Here is a 20,403-nt window from a genome sequence, read left to right on the forward strand (position 1 = left end):
GAATGCTCACACACACACAGGTGTAGATGGACAAGACAAGCCTATTCAAGATCAGCACAGGCACCATTTTTACTTACTTTTTTTCTTTTAAAAATGCATATAATACAACGCATTGAAAAACCGGTGGTCCACAAGAGGGAGACAATGTTTCAAAAAAGAATTCCTGCGGTCAGAAATGCAGTATGTATGGCAGAACTACTCATTGAATGCTTCAATTTAAATAGCAAGTGCTGACAGACAGCAGGGGCCTAGTTTGGTAGCCGACACAGTATATTTGCAACACTGTAAGAAAGGCCTAAATCTTAACACACCTGTTGCAGCAACCAGTAAAGACAAATTGATTGATTGATTGATTGATTGATTGATTGATTGCATATTGAATGCAATGCAATGTTTGACAGACATAGGTGAAAGCAAGGCCAGGCAAGGCGCAGAAAATGTTGCAATTGGCCAGGAGAAATCAAACAAAATGCTACACTTGGCCTGAGAAAAGTGCTTCTTTGACCCTGAAATCAATTCCCATAAAGGGTTAAAAGACAACTCGCGCTGATTTCAATTCAATCTGTTTTTAGAAACTGGATCAGAGAAGGAGTGCACTGGTCCCGGAGATACTGCAATAACGGGTCAATGCGTGGAGTGGACAGAGCAAGCTCTTCTTCCATCTCCCTGTTCCAAAAATCCATTTAATATATGGTCCCCAAATAGGGGACGTATCAGATATTAAACTGATAAGAACAGATACTACACTTGATCTTAGCCAAAAGGCCGAGAAGCGATACCGAAGCCGCTGCGCCCCGTGGGCCGCACCAAGGCCTACCACCAATACCCATTGTGGAGACAGAGCAAAAGATTGCCGCAGGGAGGACATTTTCAGAAACTCTGGAGGGAGGCCTTCTCAATGACAGTTCTGCTGTCAATGACAGTTCTGCTGTGTATGTGTGTCTGTGTGTGAGAGACGGAGAGTGTGTGTGTCTGTCTGTCTGTCTGTCTGTGTGTGAGTGTTTGTTCAAGCTGTGCACGACGCGTTTTGAATCTGCATAACTCCGCCTACTTTGACCACACCCTCCAGCCAGCCCCATTGTGACAGCACATGAATGTTCCGTGCTAAGATTCTATCTACTGCAGGCAGCGCACCTGGTTGGTGAAAAGCATTAGAATGCTCACACACACACAGGTGTAGATGGACAAGACAAGCCTATTCAAGATCAGCACAGGCACCATTTTTACTTACTTTTTTTCTTTTAAAAATGCATATAATACAACGCATTGAAAAACCGGTGGTCCACAAGAGGGAGACAATGTTTCAAAAAGAATTCCTGCGGTCAGAAATGCAGTATGTATGGCAGAACTACTCATTGAATGCTTCAATTTAAATAGCAAGTGCTGACAGACAGCAGGGGCCTAGTTTGGTAGCCGACACAGTATATTTGCAACACTGTAAGAAAGGCCTAAATCTTAACACACCTGTTGCAGCAACCAGTAAAGACAAATTGATTGATTGATTGATTGATTGATTGATTGATTGCATATTGAATGCAATGCAATGTTTGACAGACATAGGTGAAAGCAAGGCCAGGCAAGGCGCAGAAAATGTTGCAATTGGCCAGGAGAAATCAAACAAAATGCTACACTTGGCCTGAGAAAAGTGCTTCTTTGACCCTGAAATCAATTCCCATAAAGGGTTAAAAGACAACTCGCGCTGATTTCAATTCAATCTGTTTTTAGAAACTGGATCAGAGAAGGAGTGCACTGGTCCCGGAGATACTGCAATAACGGGTCAATGCGTGGAGTGGACAGAGCAAGCTCTTCTTCCATCTCCCTGTTCCAAAAATCCATTTAATATATGGTCCCCAAATAGGGGACGTATCAGATATTAAACTGATAAGAACAGATACTACACTTGATCTTAGCCAAAAGGCCGAGAAGCGATACCGAAGCCGCTGCGCCCCGTGGGCCGCACCAAGGCCTACCACCAATACCCATTGTGGAGACAGAGCAAAAGATTGCCGCAGGGAGGACATTTTCAGAAACTCTGGAGGGAGGCCTTCTCAATGACAGTTCTGCTGTCAATGACAGTTCTGCTGTGTATGTGTGTCTGTGTGTGAGAGACGGAGAGTGTGTGTGTCTGTCTGTCTGTCTGTCTGTGTGTGAGTGTTTGTTCAAGCTGTGCACGACGCGTTTTGAATCTGCATAACTCCGCCTACTTTGACCACACCCTCCAGCCAGCCCCATTGTGACAGCACATGAATGTTCCGTGCTAAGATTCTATCTACTGCAGGCAGCGCACCTGGTTGGTGAAAAGCATTAGAATGCTCACACACACACAGGTGTAGATGGACAAGACAAGCCTATTCAAGATCAGCACAGGCACCATTTTTACTTACTTTTTTTCTTTTAAAAATGCATATAATACAACGCATTGAAAAACCGGTGGTCCACAAGAGGGAGACAATGTTTCAAAAAAGAATTCCTGCGGTCAGAAATGCAGTATGTATGGCAGAACTACTCATTGAATGCTTCAATTTAAATAGCAAGTGCTGACAGACAGCAGGGGCCTAGTTTGGTAGCCGACACAGTATATTTGCAACACTGTAAGAAAGGCCTAAATCTTAACACACCTGTTGCAGCAACCAGTAAAGACAAATTGATTGATTGATTGATTGATTGATTGATTGATTGCATATTGAATGCAATGCAATGTTTGACAGACATAGGTGAAAGCAAGGCCAGGCAAGGCGCAGAAAATGTTGCAATTGGCCAGGAGAAATCAAACAAAATGCTACACTTGGCCTGAGAAAAGTGCTTCTTTGACCCTGAAATCAATTCCCATAAAGGGTTAAAAGACAACTCGCGCTGATTTCAATTCAATCTGTTTTTAGAAACTGGATCAGAGAAGGAGTGCACTGGTCCCGGAGATACTGCAATAACGGGTCAATGCGTGGAGTGGACAGAGCAAGCTCTTCTTCCATCTCCCTGTTCCAAAAATCCATTTAATATATGGTCCCCAAATAGGGGACGTATCAGATATTAAACTGATAAGAACAGATACTACACTTGATCTTAGCCAAAAGGCCGAGAAGCGATACCGAAGCCGCTGCGCCCCGTGGGCCGCACCAAGGCCTACCACCAATACCCATTGTGGAGACAGAGCAAAAGATTGCCGCAGGGAGGACATTTTCAGAAACTCTGGAGGGAGGCCTTCTCAATGACAGTTCTGCTGTCAATGACAGTTCTGCTGTGTATGTGTGTCTGTGTGTGAGAGACGGAGAGTGTGTGTGTCTGTCTGTCTGTCTGTCTGTGTGTGAGTGTTTGTTCAAGCTGTGCACGACGCGTTTTGAATCTGCATAACTCCGCCTACTTTGACCACACCCTCCAGCCAGCCCCATTGTGACAGCACATGAATGTTCCGTGCTAAGATTCTATCTACTGCAGGCAGCGCACCTGGTTGGTGAAAAGCATTAGAATGCTCACACACACACAGGTGTAGATGGACAAGACAAGCCTATTCAAGATCAGCACAGGCACCATTTTTACTTACTTTTTTTCTTTTAAAAATGCATATAATACAACGCATTGAAAAACCGGTGGTCCACAAGAGGGAGACAATGTTTCAAAAAAGAATTCCTGCGGTCAGAAATGCAGTATGTATGGCAGAACTACTCATTGAATGCTTCAATTTAAATAGCAAGTGCTGACAGACAGCAGGGGCCTAGTTTGGTAGCCGACACAGTATATTTGCAACACTGTAAGAAAGGCCTAAATCTTAACACACCTGTTGCAGCAACCAGTAAAGACAAATTGATTGATTGATTGATTGATTGATTGATTGATTGCATATTGAATGCAATGCAATGTTTGACAGACATAGGTGAAAGCAAGGCCAGGCAAGGCGCAGAAAATGTTGCAATTGGCCAGGAGAAATCAAACAAAATGCTACACTTGGCCTGAGAAAAGTGCTTCTTTGACCCTGAAATCAATTCCCATAAAGGGTTAAAAGACAACTCGCGCTGATTTCAATTCAATCTGTTTTTAGAAACTGGATCAGAGAAGGAGTGCACTGGTCCCGGAGATACTGCAATAACGGGTCAATGCGTGGAGTGGACAGAGCAAGCTCTTCTTCCATCTCCCTGTTCCAAAAATCCATTTAATATATGGTCCCCAAATAGGGGACGTATCAGATATTAAACTGATAAGAACAGATACTACACTTGATCTTAGCCAAAAGGCCGAGAAGCGATACCGAAGCCGCTGCGCCCCGTGGGCCGCACCAAGGCCTACCACCAATACCCATTGTGGAGACAGAGCAAAAGATTGCCGCAGGGAGGACATTTTCAGAAACTCTGGAGGGAGGCCTTCTCAATGACAGTTCTGCTGTCAATGACAGTTCTGCTGTGTATGTGTGTCTGTGTGTGAGAGACGGAGAGTGTGTGTGTCTGTCTGTCTGTCTGTCTGTGTGTGAGTGTTTGTTCAAGCTGTGCACGACGCGTTTTGAATCTGCATAACTCCGCCTACTTTGACCACACCCTCCAGCCAGCCCCATTGTGACAGCACATGAATGTTCCGTGCTAAGATTCTATCTACTGCAGGCAGCGCACCTGGTTGGTGAAAAGCATTAGAATGCTCACACACACACAGGTGTAGATGGACAAGACAAGCCTATTCAAGATCAGCACAGGCACCATTTTTACTTACTTTTTTTCTTTTAAAAATGCATATAATACAACGCATTGAAAAACCGGTGGTCCACAAGAGGGAGACAATGTTTCAAAAAAGAATTCCTGCGGTCAGAAATGCAGTATGTATGGCAGAACTACTCATTGAATGCTTCAATTTAAATAGCAAGTGCTGACAGACAGCAGGGGCCTAGTTTGGTAGCCGACACAGTATATTTGCAACACTGTAAGAAAGGCCTAAATCTTAACACACCTGTTGCAGCAACCAGTAAAGACAAATTGATTGATTGATTGATTGATTGATTGATTGATTGCATATTGAATGCAATGCAATGTTTGACAGACATAGGTGAAAGCAAGGCCAGGCAAGGCGCAGAAAATGTTGCAATTGGCCAGGAGAAATCAAACAAAATGCTACACTTGGCCTGAGAAAAGTGCTTCTTTGACCCTGAAATCAATTCCCATAAAGGGTTAAAAGACAACTCGCGCTGATTTCAATTCAATCTGTTTTTAGAAACTGGATCAGAGAAGGAGTGCACTGGTCCCGGAGATACTGCAATAACGGGTCAATGCGTGGAGTGGACAGAGCAAGCTCTTCTTCCATCTCCCTGTTCCAAAAATCCATTTAATATATGGTCCCCAAATAGGGGACGTATCAGATATTAAACTGATAAGAACAGATACTACACTTGATCTTAGCCAAAAGGCCGAGAAGCGATACCGAAGCCGCTGCGCCCCGTGGGCCGCACCAAGGCCTACCACCAATACCCATTGTGGAGACAGAGCAAAAGATTGCCGCAGGGAGGACATTTTCAGAAACTCTGGAGGGAGGCCTTCTCAATGACAGTTCTGCTGTCAATGACAGTTCTGCTGTGTATGTGTGTCTGTGTGTGAGAGACGGAGAGTGTGTGTGTCTGTCTGTCTGTCTGTCTGTGTGTGAGTGTTTGTTCAAGCTGTGCACGACGCGTTTTGAATCTGCATAACTCCGCCTACTTTGACCACACCCTCCAGCCAGCCCCATTGTGACAGCACATGAATGTTCCGTGCTAAGATTCTATCTACTGCAGGCAGCGCACCTGGTTGGTGAAAAGCATTAGAATGCTCACACACACACAGGTGTAGATGGACAAGACAAGCCTATTCAAGATCAGCACAGGCACCATTTTTACTTACTTTTTTTCTTTTAAAAATGCATATAATACAACGCATTGAAAAACCGGTGGTCCACAAGAGGGAGACAATGTTTCAAAAAAGAATTCCTGCGGTCAGAAATGCAGTATGTATGGCAGAACTACTCATTGAATGCTTCAATTTAAATAGCAAGTGCTGACAGACAGCAGGGGCCTAGTTTGGTAGCCGACACAGTATATTTGCAACACTGTAAGAAAGGCCTAAATCTTAACACACCTGTTGCAGCAACCAGTAAAGACAAATTGATTGATTGATTGATTGATTGATTGATTGATTGCATATTGAATGCAATGCAATGTTTGACAGACATAGGTGAAAGCAAGGCCAGGCAAGGCGCAGAAAATGTTGCAATTGGCCAGGAGAAATCAAACAAAATGCTACACTTGGCCTGAGAAAAGTGCTTCTTTGACCCTGAAATCAATTCCCATAAAGGGTTAAAAGACAACTCGCGCTGATTTCAATTCAATCTGTTTTTAGAAACTGGATCAGAGAAGGAGTGCACTGGTCCCGGAGATACTGCAATAACGGGTCAATGCGTGGAGTGGACAGAGCAAGCTCTTCTTCCATCTCCCTGTTCCAAAAATCCATTTAATATATGGTCCCCAAATAGGGGACGTATCAGATATTAAACTGATAAGAACAGATACTACACTTGATCTTAGCCAAAAGGCCGAGAAGCGATACCGAAGCCGCTGCGCCCCGTGGGCCGCACCAAGGCCTACCACCAATACCCATTGTGGAGACAGAGCAAAAGATTGCCGCAGGGAGGACATTTTCAGAAACTCTGGAGGGAGGCCTTCTCAATGACAGTTCTGCTGTCAATGACAGTTCTGCTGTGTATGTGTGTCTGTGTGTGAGAGACGGAGAGTGTGTGTGTCTGTCTGTCTGTCTGTCTGTGTGTGAGTGTTTGTTCAAGCTGTGCACGACGCGTTTTGAATCTGCATAACTCCGCCTACTTTGACCACACCCTCCAGCCAGCCCCATTGTGACAGCACATGAATGTTCCGTGCTAAGATTCTATCTACTGCAGGCAGCGCACCTGGTTGGTGAAAAGCATTAGAATGCTCACACACACACAGGTGTAGATGGACAAGACAAGCCTATTCAAGATCAGCACAGGCACCATTTTTACTTACTTTTTTTCTTTTAAAAATGCATATAATACAACGCATTGAAAAACCGGTGGTCCACAAGAGGGAGACAATGTTTCAAAAAAGAATTCCTGCGGTCAGAAATGCAGTATGTATGGCAGAACTACTCATTGAATGCTTCAATTTAAATAGCAAGTGCTGACAGACAGCAGGGGCCTAGTTTGGTAGCCGACACAGTATATTTGCAACACTGTAAGAAAGGCCTAAATCTTAACACACCTGTTGCAGCAACCAGTAAAGACAAATTGATTGATTGATTGATTGATTGATTGATTGATTGCATATTGAATGCAATGCAATGTTTGACAGACATAGGTGAAAGCAAGGCCAGGCAAGGCGCAGAAAATGTTGCAATTGGCCAGGAGAAATCAAACAAAATGCTACACTTGGCCTGAGAAAAGTGCTTCTTTGACCCTGAAATCAATTCCCATAAAGGGTTAAAAGACAACTCGCGCTGATTTCAATTCAATCTGTTTTTAGAAACTGGATCAGAGAAGGAGTGCACTGGTCCCGGAGATACTGCAATAACGGGTCAATGCGTGGAGTGGACAGAGCAAGCTCTTCTTCCATCTCCCTGTTCCAAAAATCCATTTAATATATGGTCCCCAAATAGGGGACGTATCAGATATTAAACTGATAAGAACAGATACTACACTTGATCTTAGCCAAAAGGCCGAGAAGCGATACCGAAGCCGCTGCGCCCCGTGGGCCGCACCAAGGCCTACCACCAATACCCATTGTGGAGACAGAGCAAAAGATTGCCGCAGGGAGGACATTTTCAGAAACTCTGGAGGGAGGCCTTCTCAATGACAGTTCTGCTGTCAATGACAGTTCTGCTGTGTATGTGTGTCTGTGTGTGAGAGACGGAGAGTGTGTGTGTCTGTCTGTCTGTCTGTCTGTGTGTGAGTGTTTGTTCAAGCTGTGCACGACGCGTTTTGAATCTGCATAACTCCGCCTACTTTGACCACACCCTCCAGCCAGCCCCATTGTGACAGCACATGAATGTTCCGTGCTAAGATTCTATCTACTGCAGGCAGCGCACCTGGTTGGTGAAAAGCATTAGAATGCTCACACACACACAGGTGTAGATGGACAAGACAAGCCTATTCAAGATCAGCACAGGCACCATTTTTACTTACTTTTTTTCTTTTAAAAATGCATATAATACAACGCATTGAAAAACCGGTGGTCCACAAGAGGGAGACAATGTTTCAAAAAAGAATTCCTGCGGTCAGAAATGCAGTATGTATGGCAGAACTACTCATTGAATGCTTCAATTTAAATAGCAAGTGCTGACAGACAGCAGGGGCCTAGTTTGGTAGCCGACACAGTATATTTGCAACACTGTAAGAAAGGCCTAAATCTTAACACACCTGTTGCAGCAACCAGTAAAGACAAATTGATTGATTGATTGATTGATTGATTGATTGATTGCATATTGAATGCAATGCAATGTTTGACAGACATAGGTGAAAGCAAGGCCAGGCAAGGCGCAGAAAATGTTGCAATTGGCCAGGAGAAATCAAACAAAATGCTACACTTGGCCTGAGAAAAGTGCTTCTTTGACCCTGAAATCAATTCCCATAAAGGGTTAAAAGACAACTCGCGCTGATTTCAATTCAATCTGTTTTTAGAAACTGGATCAGAGAAGGAGTGCACTGGTCCCGGAGATACTGCAATAACGGGTCAATGCGTGGAGTGGACAGAGCAAGCTCTTCTTCCATCTCCCTGTTCCAAAAATCCATTTAATATATGGTCCCCAAATAGGGGACGTATCAGATATTAAACTGATAAGAACAGATACTACACTTGATCTTAGCCAAAAGGCCGAGAAGCGATACCGAAGCCGCTGCGCCCCGTGGGCCGCACCAAGGCCTACCACCAATACCCATTGTGGAGACAGAGCAAAAGATTGCCGCAGGGAGGACATTTTCAGAAACTCTGGAGGGAGGCCTTCTCAATGACAGTTCTGCTGTCAATGACAGTTCTGCTGTGTATGTGTGTCTGTGTGTGAGAGACGGAGAGTGTGTGTGTCTGTCTGTCTGTCTGTCTGTGTGTGAGTGTTTGTTCAAGCTGTGCACGACGCGTTTTGAATCTGCATAACTCCGCCTACTTTGACCACACCCTCCAGCCAGCCCCATTGTGACAGCACATGAATGTTCCGTGCTAAGATTCTATCTACTGCAGGCAGCGCACCTGGTTGGTGAAAAGCATTAGAATGCTCACACACACACAGGTGTAGATGGACAAGACAAGCCTATTCAAGATCAGCACAGGCACCATTTTTACTTACTTTTTTTCTTTTAAAAATGCATATAATACAACGCATTGAAAAACCGGTGGTCCACAAGAGGGAGACAATGTTTCAAAAAAGAATTCCTGCGGTCAGAAATGCAGTATGTATGGCAGAACTACTCATTGAATGCTTCAATTTAAATAGCAAGTGCTGACAGACAGCAGGGGCCTAGTTTGGTAGCCGACACAGTATATTTGCAACACTGTAAGAAAGGCCTAAATCTTAACACACCTGTTGCAGCAACCAGTAAAGACAAATTGATTGATTGATTGATTGATTGATTGATTGATTGCATATTGAATGCAATGCAATGTTTGACAGACATAGGTGAAAGCAAGGCCAGGCAAGGCGCAGAAAATGTTGCAATTGGCCAGGAGAAATCAAACAAAATGCTACACTTGGCCTGAGAAAAGTGCTTCTTTGACCCTGAAATCAATTCCCATAAAGGGTTAAAAGACAACTCGCGCTGATTTCAATTCAATCTGTTTTTAGAAACTGGATCAGAGAAGGAGTGCACTGGTCCCGGAGATACTGCAATAACGGGTCAATGCGTGGAGTGGACAGAGCAAGCTCTTCTTCCATCTCCCTGTTCCAAAAATCCATTTAATATATGGTCCCCAAATAGGGGACGTATCAGATATTAAACTGATAAGAACAGATACTACACTTGATCTTAGCCAAAAGGCCGAGAAGCGATACCGAAGCCGCTGCGCCCCGTGGGCCGCACCAAGGCCTACCACCAATACCCATTGTGGAGACAGAGCAAAAGATTGCCGCAGGGAGGACATTTTCAGAAACTCTGGAGGGAGGCCTTCTCAATGACAGTTCTGCTGTCAATGACAGTTCTGCTGTGTATGTGTGTCTGTGTGTGAGAGACGGAGAGTGTGTGTGTCTGTCTGTCTGTCTGTCTGTGTGTGAGTGTTTGTTCAAGCTGTGCACGACGCGTTTTGAATCTGCATAACTCCGCCTACTTTGACCACACCCTCCAGCCAGCCCCATTGTGACAGCACATGAATGTTCCGTGCTAAGATTCTATCTACTGCAGGCAGCGCACCTGGTTGGTGAAAAGCATTAGAATGCTCACACACACACAGGTGTAGATGGACAAGACAAGCCTATTCAAGATCAGCACAGGCACCATTTTTACTTACTTTTTTTCTTTTAAAAATGCATATAATACAACGCATTGAAAAACCGGTGGTCCACAAGAGGGAGACAATGTTTCAAAAAAGAATTCCTGCGGTCAGAAATGCAGTATGTATGGCAGAACTACTCATTGAATGCTTCAATTTAAATAGCAAGTGCTGACAGACAGCAGGGGCCTAGTTTGGTAGCCGACACAGTATATTTGCAACACTGTAAGAAAGGCCTAAATCTTAACACACCTGTTGCAGCAACCAGTAAAGACAAATTGATTGATTGATTGATTGATTGATTGATTGATTGCATATTGAATGCAATGCAATGTTTGACAGACATAGGTGAAAGCAAGGCCAGGCAAGGCGCAGAAAATGTTGCAATTGGCCAGGAGAAATCAAACAAAATGCTACACTTGGCCTGAGAAAAGTGCTTCTTTGACCCTGAAATCAATTCCCATAAAGGGTTAAAAGACAACTCGCGCTGATTTCAATTCAATCTGTTTTTAGAAACTGGATCAGAGAAGGAGTGCACTGGTCCCGGAGATACTGCAATAACGGGTCAATGCGTGGAGTGGACAGAGCAAGCTCTTCTTCCATCTCCCTGTTCCAAAAATCCATTTAATATATGGTCCCCAAATAGGGGACGTATCAGATATTAAACTGATAAGAACAGATACTACACTTGATCTTAGCCAAAAGGCCGAGAAGCGATACCGAAGCCGCTGCGCCCCGTGGGCCGCACCAAGGCCTACCACCAATACCCATTGTGGAGACAGAGCAAAAGATTGCCGCAGGGAGGACATTTTCAGAAACTCTGGAGGGAGGCCTTCTCAATGACAGTTCTGCTGTCAATGACAGTTCTGCTGTGTATGTGTGTCTGTGTGTGAGAGACGGAGAGTGTGTGTGTCTGTCTGTCTGTCTGTCTGTGTGTGAGTGTTTGTTCAAGCTGTGCACGACGCGTTTTGAATCTGCATAACTCCGCCTACTTTGACCACACCCTCCAGCCAGCCCCATTGTGACAGCACATGAATGTTCCGTGCTAAGATTCTATCTACTGCAGGCAGCGCACCTGGTTGGTGAAAAGCATTAGAATGCTCACACACACACAGGTGTAGATGGACAAGACAAGCCTATTCAAGATCAGCACAGGCACCATTTTTACTTACTTTTTTTCTTTTAAAAATGCATATAATACAACGCATTGAAAAACCGGTGGTCCACAAGAGGGAGACAATGTTTCAAAAAAGAATTCCTGCGGTCAGAAATGCAGTATGTATGGCAGAACTACTCATTGAATGCTTCAATTTAAATAGCAAGTGCTGACAGACAGCAGGGGCCTAGTTTGGTAGCCGACACAGTATATTTGCAACACTGTAAGAAAGGCCTAAATCTTAACACACCTGTTGCAGCAACCAGTAAAGACAAATTGATTGATTGATTGATTGATTGATTGATTGATTGCATATTGAATGCAATGCAATGTTTGACAGACATAGGTGAAAGCAAGGCCAGGCAAGGCGCAGAAAATGTTGCAATTGGCCAGGAGAAATCAAACAAAATGCTACACTTGGCCTGAGAAAAGTGCTTCTTTGACCCTGAAATCAATTCCCATAAAGGGTTAAAAGACAACTCGCGCTGATTTCAATTCAATCTGTTTTTAGAAACTGGATCAGAGAAGGAGTGCACTGGTCCCGGAGATACTGCAATAACGGGTCAATGCGTGGAGTGGACAGAGCAAGCTCTTCTTCCATCTCCCTGTTCCAAAAATCCATTTAATATATGGTCCCCAAATAGGGGACGTATCAGATATTAAACTGATAAGAACAGATACTACACTTGATCTTAGCCAAAAGGCCGAGAAGCGATACCGAAGCCGCTGCGCCCCGTGGGCCGCACCAAGGCCTACCACCAATACCCATTGTGGAGACAGAGCAAAAGATTGCCGCAGGGAGGACATTTTCAGAAACTCTGGAGGGAGGCCTTCTCAATGACAGTTCTGCTGTCAATGACAGTTCTGCTGTGTATGTGTGTCTGTGTGTGAGAGACGGAGAGTGTGTGTGTCTGTCTGTCTGTCTGTCTGTGTGTGAGTGTTTGTTCAAGCTGTGCACGACGCGTTTTGAATCTGCATAACTCCGCCTACTTTGACCACACCCTCCAGCCAGCCCCATTGTGACAGCACATGAATGTTCCGTGCTAAGATTCTATCTACTGCAGGCAGCGCACCTGGTTGGTGAAAAGCATTAGAATGCTCACACACACACAGGTGTAGATGGACAAGACAAGCCTATTCAAGATCAGCACAGGCACCATTTTTACTTACTTTTTTTCTTTTAAAAATGCATATAATACAACGCATTGAAAAACCGGTGGTCCACAAGAGGGAGACAATGTTTCAAAAAAGAATTCCTGCGGTCAGAAATGCAGTATGTATGGCAGAACTACTCATTGAATGCTTCAATTTAAATAGCAAGTGCTGACAGACAGCAGGGGCCTAGTTTGGTAGCCGACACAGTATATTTGCAACACTGTAAGAAAGGCCTAAATCTTAACACACCTGTTGCAGCAACCAGTAAAGACAAATTGATTGATTGATTGATTGATTGATTGATTGATTGCATATTGAATGCAATGCAATGTTTGACAGACATAGGTGAAAGCAAGGCCAGGCAAGGCGCAGAAAATGTTGCAATTGGCCAGGAGAAATCAAACAAAATGCTACACTTGGCCTGAGAAAAGTGCTTCTTTGACCCTGAAATCAATTCCCATAAAGGGTTAAAAGACAACTCGCGCTGATTTCAATTCAATCTGTTTTTAGAAACTGGATCAGAGAAGGAGTGCACTGGTCCCGGAGATACTGCAATAACGGGTCAATGCGTGGAGTGGACAGAGCAAGCTCTTCTTCCATCTCCCTGTTCCAAAAATCCATTTAATATATGGTCCCCAAATAGGGGACGTATCAGATATTAAACTGATAAGAACAGATACTACACTTGATCTTAGCCAAAAGGCCGAGAAGCGATACCGAAGCCGCTGCGCCCCGTGGGCCGCACCAAGGCCTACCACCAATACCCATTGTGGAGACAGAGCAAAAGATTGCCGCAGGGAGGACATTTTCAGAAACTCTGGAGGGAGGCCTTCTCAATGACAGTTCTGCTGTCAATGACAGTTCTGCTGTGTATGTGTGTCTGTGTGTGAGAGACGGAGAGTGTGTGTGTCTGTCTGTCTGTCTGTCTGTGTGTGAGTGTTTGTTCAAGCTGTGCACGACGCGTTTTGAATCTGCATAACTCCGCCTACTTTGACCACACCCTCCAGCCAGCCCCATTGTGACAGCACATGAATGTTCCGTGCTAAGATTCTATCTACTGCAGGCAGCGCACCTGGTTGGTGAAAAGCATTAGAATGCTCACACACACACAGGTGTAGATGGACAAGACAAGCCTATTCAAGATCAGCACAGGCACCATTTTTACTTACTTTTTTTCTTTTAAAAATGCATATAATACAACGCATTGAAAAACCGGTGGTCCACAAGAGGGAGACAATGTTTCAAAAAAGAATTCCTGCGGTCAGAAATGCAGTATGTATGGCAGAACTACTCATTGAATGCTTCAATTTAAATAGCAAGTGCTGACAGACAGCAGGGGCCTAGTTTGGTAGCCGACACAGTATATTTGCAACACTGTAAGAAAGGCCTAAATCTTAACACACCTGTTGCAGCAACCAGTAAAGACAAATTGATTGATTGATTGATTGATTGATTGATTGATTGCATATTGAATGCAATGCAATGTTTGACAGACATAGGTGAAAGCAAGGCCAGGCAAGGCGCAGAAAATGTTGCAATTGGCCAGGAGAAATCAAACAAAATGCTACACTTGGCCTGAGAAAAGTGCTTCTTTGACCCTGAAATCAATTCCCATAAAGGGTTAAAAGACAACTCGCGCTGATTTCAATTCAATCTGTTTTTAGAAACTGGATCAGAGAAGGAGTGCACTGGTCCCGGAGATACTGCAATAACGGGTCAATGCGTGGAGTGGACAGAGCAAGCTCTTCTTCCATCTCCCTGTTCCAAAAATCCATTTAATATATGGTCCCCAAATAGGGGACGTATCAGATATTAAACTGATAAGAACAGATACTACACTTGATCTTAGCCAAAAGGCCGAGAAGCGATACCGAAGCCGCTGCGCCCCGTGGGCCGCACCAAGGCCTACCACCAATACCCATTGTGGAGACAGAGCAAAAGATTGCCGCAGGGAGGACATTTTCAGAAACTCTGGAGGGAGGCCTTCTCAATGACAGTTCTGCTGTCAATGACAGTTCTGCTGTGTATGTGTGTCTGTGTGTGAGAGACGGAGAGTGTGTGTGTCTGTCTGTCTGTCTGTCTGTGTGTGAGTGTTTGTTCAAGCTGTGCACGACGCGTTTTGAATCTGCATAACTCCGCCTACTTTGACCACACCCTCCAGCCAGCCCCATTGTGACAGCACATGAATGTTCCGTGCTAAGATTCTATCTACTGCAGGCAGCGCACCTGGTTGGTGAAAAGCATTAGAATGCTCACACACACACAGGTGTAGATGGACAAGACAAGCCTATTCAAGATCAGCACAGGCACCATTTTTACTTACTTTTTTTCTTTTAAAAATGCATATAATACAACGCATTGAAAAACCGGTGGTCCACAAGAGGGAGACAATGTTTCAAAAAAGAATTCCTGCGGTCAGAAATGCAGTATGTATGGCAGAACTACTCATTGAATGCTTCAATTTAAATAGCAAGTGCTGACAGACAGCAGGGGCCTAGTTTGGTAGCCGACACAGTATATTTGCAACACTGTAAGAAAGGCCTAAATCTTAACACACCTGTTGCAGCAACCAGTAAAGACAAATTGATTGATTGATTGATTGATTGATTGATTGATTGCATATTGAATGCAATGCAATGTTTGACAGACATAGGTGAAAGCAAGGCCAGGCAAGGCGCAGAAAATGTTGCAATTGGCCAGGAGAAATCAAACAAAATGCTACACTTGGCCTGAGAAAAGTGCTTCTTTGACCCTGAAATCAATTCCCATAAAGGGTTAAAAGACAACTCGCGCTGATTTCAATTCAATCTGTTTTTAGAAACTGGATCAGAGAAGGAGTGCACTGGTCCCGGAGATACTGCAATAACGGGTCAATGCGTGGAGTGGACAGAGCAAGCTCTTCTTCCATCTCCCTGTTCCAAAAATCCATTTAATATATGGTCCCCAAATAGGGGACGTATCAGATATTAAACTGATAAGAACAGATACTACACTTGATCTTAGCCAAAAGGCCGAGAAGCGATACCGAAGCCGCTGCGCCCCGTGGGCCGCACCAAGGCCTACCACCAATACCCATTGTGGAGACAGAGCAAAAGATTGCCGCAGGGAGGACATTTTCAGAAACTCTGGAGGGAGGCCTTCTCAATGACAGTTCTGCTGTCAATGACAGTTCTGCTGTGTATGTGTGTCTGTGTGTGAGAGACGGAGAGTGTGTGTGTCTGTCTGTCTGTCTGTCTGTGTGTGAGTGTTTGTTCAAGCTGTGCACGACGCGTTTTGAATCTGCATAACTCCGCCTACTTTGACCACACCCTCCAGCCAGCCCCATTGTGACAGCACATGAATGTTCCGTGCTAAGATTCTATCTACTGCAGGCAGCGCACCTGGTTGGTGAAAAGCATTAGAATGCTCACACACACACAGGTGTAGATGGACAAGACAAGCCTATTCAAGATCAGCACAGGCACCATTTTTACTTACTTTTTTTCTTTTAAAAATGCATATAATACAACGCATTGAAAAACCGGTGGTCCACAAGAGGGAGACAATGTTTCAAAAAAGAATTCCTGCGGTCAGAAATGCAGTATGTATGGCAGAACTACTCATTGAATGCTTCAATTTAAATAGCAAGTGCTGACAGACAGCAGGGGCCTAGTTTGGTAGCCGACACAGTATATTTGCAACACTGTAAGAAAGGCCTAAATCTTAACACACCTGTTGCAGCAACCAGTAAAGACAAATTGATTGATTGATTGATTGATTGATTGATTGATTGCATATTGAATGCAATGCAATGTTTGACAGACATAGGTGAAAGCAAGGCCAGGCAAGGCGCAGAAAATGTTGCAATTGGCCAGGAGAAATCAAACAAAATGCTACACTTGGCCTGAGAAAAGTGCTTCTTTGACCCTGAAATCAATTCCCATAAAGGGTTAAAAGACAACTCGCGCTGATTTCAATTCAATCTGTTTTTAGAAACTGGATCAGAGAAGGAGTGCACTGGTCCCGGAGATACTGCAATAACGGGTCAATGCGTGGAGTGGACAGAGCAAGCTCTTCTTCCATCTCCCTGTTCCAAAAATCCATTTAATATATGGTCCCCAAATAGGGGACGTATCAGATATTAAACTGATAAGAACAGATACTACACTTGATCTTAGCCAAAAGGCCGAGAAGCGATACCGAAGCCGCTGCGCCCCGTGGGCCGCACCAAGGCCTACCACCAATACCCATTGTGGAGACAGAGCAAAAGATTGCCGCAGGGAGGACATTTTCAGAAACTCTGGAGGGAGGCCTTCTCAATGACAGTTCTGCTGTCAATGACAGTTCTGCTGTGTATGTGTGTCTGTGTGTGAGAGACGGAGAGTGTGTGTGTCTGTCTGTCTGTCTGTCTGTGTGTGAGTGTTTGTTCAAGCTGTGCACGACGCGTTTTGAATCTGCATAACTCCGCCTACTTTGACCACACCCTCCAGCCAGCCCCATTGTGACAGCACATGAATGTTCCGTGCTAAGATTCTATCTACTGCAGGCAGCGCACCTGGTTGGTGAAAAGCATTAGAATGCTCACACACACACAGGTGTAGATGGACAAGACAAGCCTATTCAAGATCAGCACAGGCACCATTTTTACTTACTTTTTTTCTTTTAAAAATGCATATAATACAACGCATTGAAAAACCGGTGGTCCACAAGAGGGAGACAATGTTTCAAAAAAGAATTCCTGCGGTCAGAAATGCAGTATGTATGGCAGAACTACTCATTGAATGCTTCAATTTAAATAGCAAGTGCTGACAGACAGCAGGGGCCTAGTTTGGTAGCCGACACAGTATATTTGCAACACTGTAAGAAAGGCCTAAATCTTAACACACCTGTTGCAGCAACCAGTAAAGACAAATTGATTGATTGATTGATTGATTGATTGATTGATTGCATATTGAATGCAATGCAATGTTTGACAGACATAGGTGAAAGCAAGGCCAGGCAAGGCGCAGAAAATGTTGCAATTGGCCAGGAGAAATCAAACAAAATGCTACACTTGGCCTGAGAAAAGTGCTTCTTTGACCCTGAAATCAATTCCCATAAAGGGTTAAAAGACAACTCGCGCTGATTTCAATTCAATCTGTTTTTAGAAACTGGATCAGAGAAGGAGTGCACTGGTCCCGGAGATACTGCAATAACGGGTCAATGCGTGGAGTGGACAGAGCAAGCTCTTCTTCCATCTCCCTGTTCCAAAAATCCATTTAATATATGGTCCCCAAATAGGGGACGTATCAGATATTAAACTGATAAGAACAGATACTACACTTGATCTTAGCCAAAAGGCCGAGAAGCGATACCGAAGCCGCTGCGCCCCGTGGGCCGCACCAAGGCCTACCACCAATACCCATTGTGGAGACAGAGCAAAAGATTGCCGCAGGGAGGACATTTTCAGAAACTCTGGAGGGAGGCCTTCTCAATGACAGTTCTGCTGTCAATGACAGTTCTGCTGTGTATGTGTGTCTGTGTGTGAGAGACGGAGAGTGTGTGTGTCTGTCTGTCTGTCTGTCTGTGTGTGAGTGTTTGTTCAAGCTGTGCACGACGCGTTTTGAATCTGCATAACTCCGCCTACTTTGACCACACCCTCCAGCCAGCCCCATTGTGACAGCACATGAATGTTCCGTGCTAAGATTCTATCTACTGCAGGCAGCGCACCTGGTTGGTGAAAAGCATTAGAATGCTCACACACACACAGGTGTAGATGGACAAGACAAGCCTATTCAAGATCAGCACAGGCACCATTTTTACTTACTTTTTTTCTTTTAAAAATGCATATAATACAACGCATTGAAAAACCGGTGGTCCACAAGAGGGAGACAATGTTTCAAAAAAGAATTCCTGCGGTCAGAAATGCAGTATGTATGGCAGAACTACTCATTGAATGCTTCAATTTAAATAGCAAGTGCTGACAGACAGCAGGGGCCTAGTTTGGTAGCCGACACAGTATATTTGCAACACTGTAAGAAAGGCCTAAATCTTAACACACCTGTTGCAGCAACCAGTAAAGACAAATTGATTGATTGATTGATTGATTGATTGATTGATTGCATATTGAATGCAATGCAATGTTTGACAGACATAGGTGAAAGCAAGGCCAGGCAAGGCGCAGAAAATGTTGCAATTGGCCAGGAGAAATCAAACAAAATGCTACACTTGGCCTGAGAAAAGTGCTTCTTTGACCCTGAAATCAATTCCCATAAAGGGTTAAAAGACAACTCGCGCTGATTTCAATTCAATCTGTTTTTAGAAACTGGATCAGAGAAGGAGTGCACTGGTCCCGGAGATACTGCAATAACGGGTCAATGCGTGGAGTGGACAGAGCAAGCTCTTCTTCCATCTCCCTGTTCCAAAAATCCATTTAATATATGGTCCCCAAATAGGGGACGTATCAGATATTAAACTGATAAGAACAGATACTACACTTGATCTTAGCCAAAAGGCCGAGAAGCGATACCGAAGCCGCTGCGCCCCGTGGGCCGCACCAAGGCCTACCACCAATACCCATTGTGGAGACAGAGCAAAAGATTGCCGCAGGGAGGACATTTTCAGAAACTCTGGAGGGAGGCCTTCTCAATGACAGTTCTGCTGTCAATGACAGTTCTGCTGTGTATGTGTGTCTGTGTGTGAGAGACGGAGAGTGTGTGTGTCTGTCTGTCTGTCTGTCTGTGTGTGAGTGTTTGTTCAAGCTGTGCACGACGCGTTTTGAATCTGCATAACTCCGCCTACTTTGACCACACCCTCCAGCCAGCCCCATTGTGACAGCACATGAATGTTCCGTGCTAAGATTCTATCTACTGCAGGCAGCGCACCTGGTTGGTGAAAAGCATTAGAATGCTCACACACACACAGGTGTAGATGGACAAGACAAGCCTATTCAAGATCAGCACAGGCACCATTTTTACTTACTTTTTTTCTTTTAAAAATGCATATAATACAACGCATTGAAAAACCGGTGGTCCACAAGAGGGAGACAATGTTTCAAAAAAGAATTCCTGCGGTCAGAAATGCAGTATGTATGGCAGAACTACTCATTGAATGCTTCAATTTAAATAGCAAGTGCTGACAGACAGCAGGGGCCTAGTTTGGTAGCCGACACAGTATATTTGCAACACTGTAAGAAAGGCCTAAATCTTAACACACCTGTTGCAGCAACCAGTAAAGACAAATTGATTGATTGATTGATTGATTGATTGATTGATTGCATATTGAATGCAATGCAATGTTTGACAGACATAGGTGAAAGCAAGGCCAGGCAAGGCGCAGAAAATGTTGCAATTGGCCAGGAGAAATCAAACAAAATGCTACACTTGGCCTGAGAAAAGTGCTTCTTTGACCCTGAAATCAATTCCCATAAAGGGTTAAAAGACAACTCGCGCTGATTTCAATTCAATCTGTTTTTAGAAACTGGATCAGAGAAGGAGTGCACTGGTCCCGGAGATACTGCAATAACGGGTCAATGCGTGGAGTGGACAGAGCAAGCTCTTCTTCCATCTCCCTGTTCCAAAAATCCATTTAATATATGGTCCCCAAATAGGGGACGTATCAGATATTAAACTGATAAGAACAGATACTACACTTGATCTTAGCCAAAAGGCCGAGAAGCGATACCGAAGCC

General features: G+C 44.3%; 18 non-coding genes across 18 annotated transcripts; all 18 read right to left on the minus strand.

Moving 5' to 3' along the window:
• Positions 1-586: 586 nt before the first annotated feature.
• Positions 587-777, minus strand: LOC143771030 (U2 spliceosomal RNA). Its single transcript, XR_013214928.1, has one exon. It is a non-coding gene; the product is annotated as a U2 spliceosomal RNA (small nuclear RNA).
• A 962-nt stretch (positions 778-1,739) lies between these two features.
• Positions 1,740-1,930, minus strand: LOC143771031 (U2 spliceosomal RNA). The gene has a single exon (XR_013214929.1). It is a non-coding gene; the product is annotated as a U2 spliceosomal RNA (small nuclear RNA).
• Positions 1,931-2,893: 963 nt separating this feature from the next.
• Positions 2,894-3,084, minus strand: LOC143771032 (U2 spliceosomal RNA). Its single transcript, XR_013214930.1, has one exon. It is a non-coding gene; the product is annotated as a U2 spliceosomal RNA (small nuclear RNA).
• A 963-nt stretch (positions 3,085-4,047) lies between these two features.
• LOC143771033 (U2 spliceosomal RNA) lies at positions 4,048-4,238 on the minus strand. The gene has a single exon (XR_013214931.1). It is a non-coding gene; the product is annotated as a U2 spliceosomal RNA (small nuclear RNA).
• Positions 4,239-5,201: 963 nt separating this feature from the next.
• On the minus strand, positions 5,202-5,392 carry LOC143771035 (U2 spliceosomal RNA). The gene has a single exon (XR_013214932.1). It is a non-coding gene; the product is annotated as a U2 spliceosomal RNA (small nuclear RNA).
• Positions 5,393-6,355: 963 nt separating this feature from the next.
• Positions 6,356-6,546, minus strand: LOC143771036 (U2 spliceosomal RNA). Its single transcript, XR_013214933.1, has one exon. It is a non-coding gene; the product is annotated as a U2 spliceosomal RNA (small nuclear RNA).
• A 963-nt stretch (positions 6,547-7,509) lies between these two features.
• LOC143771037 (U2 spliceosomal RNA) lies at positions 7,510-7,700 on the minus strand. The gene has a single exon (XR_013214934.1). It is a non-coding gene; the product is annotated as a U2 spliceosomal RNA (small nuclear RNA).
• A 963-nt stretch (positions 7,701-8,663) lies between these two features.
• Positions 8,664-8,854, minus strand: LOC143771038 (U2 spliceosomal RNA). The gene has a single exon (XR_013214935.1). It is a non-coding gene; the product is annotated as a U2 spliceosomal RNA (small nuclear RNA).
• Positions 8,855-9,817: 963 nt separating this feature from the next.
• LOC143771039 (U2 spliceosomal RNA) lies at positions 9,818-10,008 on the minus strand. The gene has a single exon (XR_013214936.1). It is a non-coding gene; the product is annotated as a U2 spliceosomal RNA (small nuclear RNA).
• A 963-nt stretch (positions 10,009-10,971) lies between these two features.
• On the minus strand, positions 10,972-11,162 carry LOC143771040 (U2 spliceosomal RNA). The gene has a single exon (XR_013214937.1). It is a non-coding gene; the product is annotated as a U2 spliceosomal RNA (small nuclear RNA).
• A 963-nt stretch (positions 11,163-12,125) lies between these two features.
• LOC143771041 (U2 spliceosomal RNA) lies at positions 12,126-12,316 on the minus strand. Its single transcript, XR_013214938.1, has one exon. It is a non-coding gene; the product is annotated as a U2 spliceosomal RNA (small nuclear RNA).
• A 963-nt stretch (positions 12,317-13,279) lies between these two features.
• On the minus strand, positions 13,280-13,470 carry LOC143771042 (U2 spliceosomal RNA). Its single transcript, XR_013214939.1, has one exon. It is a non-coding gene; the product is annotated as a U2 spliceosomal RNA (small nuclear RNA).
• A 963-nt stretch (positions 13,471-14,433) lies between these two features.
• LOC143771043 (U2 spliceosomal RNA) lies at positions 14,434-14,624 on the minus strand. The gene has a single exon (XR_013214940.1). It is a non-coding gene; the product is annotated as a U2 spliceosomal RNA (small nuclear RNA).
• A 963-nt stretch (positions 14,625-15,587) lies between these two features.
• LOC143771044 (U2 spliceosomal RNA) lies at positions 15,588-15,778 on the minus strand. The gene has a single exon (XR_013214941.1). It is a non-coding gene; the product is annotated as a U2 spliceosomal RNA (small nuclear RNA).
• A 963-nt stretch (positions 15,779-16,741) lies between these two features.
• Positions 16,742-16,932, minus strand: LOC143771045 (U2 spliceosomal RNA). Its single transcript, XR_013214942.1, has one exon. It is a non-coding gene; the product is annotated as a U2 spliceosomal RNA (small nuclear RNA).
• Positions 16,933-17,895: 963 nt separating this feature from the next.
• LOC143771046 (U2 spliceosomal RNA) lies at positions 17,896-18,086 on the minus strand. The gene has a single exon (XR_013214943.1). It is a non-coding gene; the product is annotated as a U2 spliceosomal RNA (small nuclear RNA).
• A 963-nt stretch (positions 18,087-19,049) lies between these two features.
• On the minus strand, positions 19,050-19,240 carry LOC143771047 (U2 spliceosomal RNA). Its single transcript, XR_013214944.1, has one exon. It is a non-coding gene; the product is annotated as a U2 spliceosomal RNA (small nuclear RNA).
• A 963-nt stretch (positions 19,241-20,203) lies between these two features.
• On the minus strand, positions 20,204-20,394 carry LOC143771048 (U2 spliceosomal RNA). The gene has a single exon (XR_013214945.1). It is a non-coding gene; the product is annotated as a U2 spliceosomal RNA (small nuclear RNA).
• Between the last annotated feature and the right edge of the window lie 9 nt (positions 20,395-20,403).

Source organism: Ranitomeya variabilis, chromosome 4, assembly GCF_051348905.1.
Source record: "Ranitomeya variabilis isolate aRanVar5 chromosome 4, aRanVar5.hap1, whole genome shotgun sequence".
NCBI classification, from domain to species: domain Eukaryota; kingdom Metazoa; phylum Chordata; class Amphibia; order Anura; family Dendrobatidae; genus Ranitomeya; species Ranitomeya variabilis.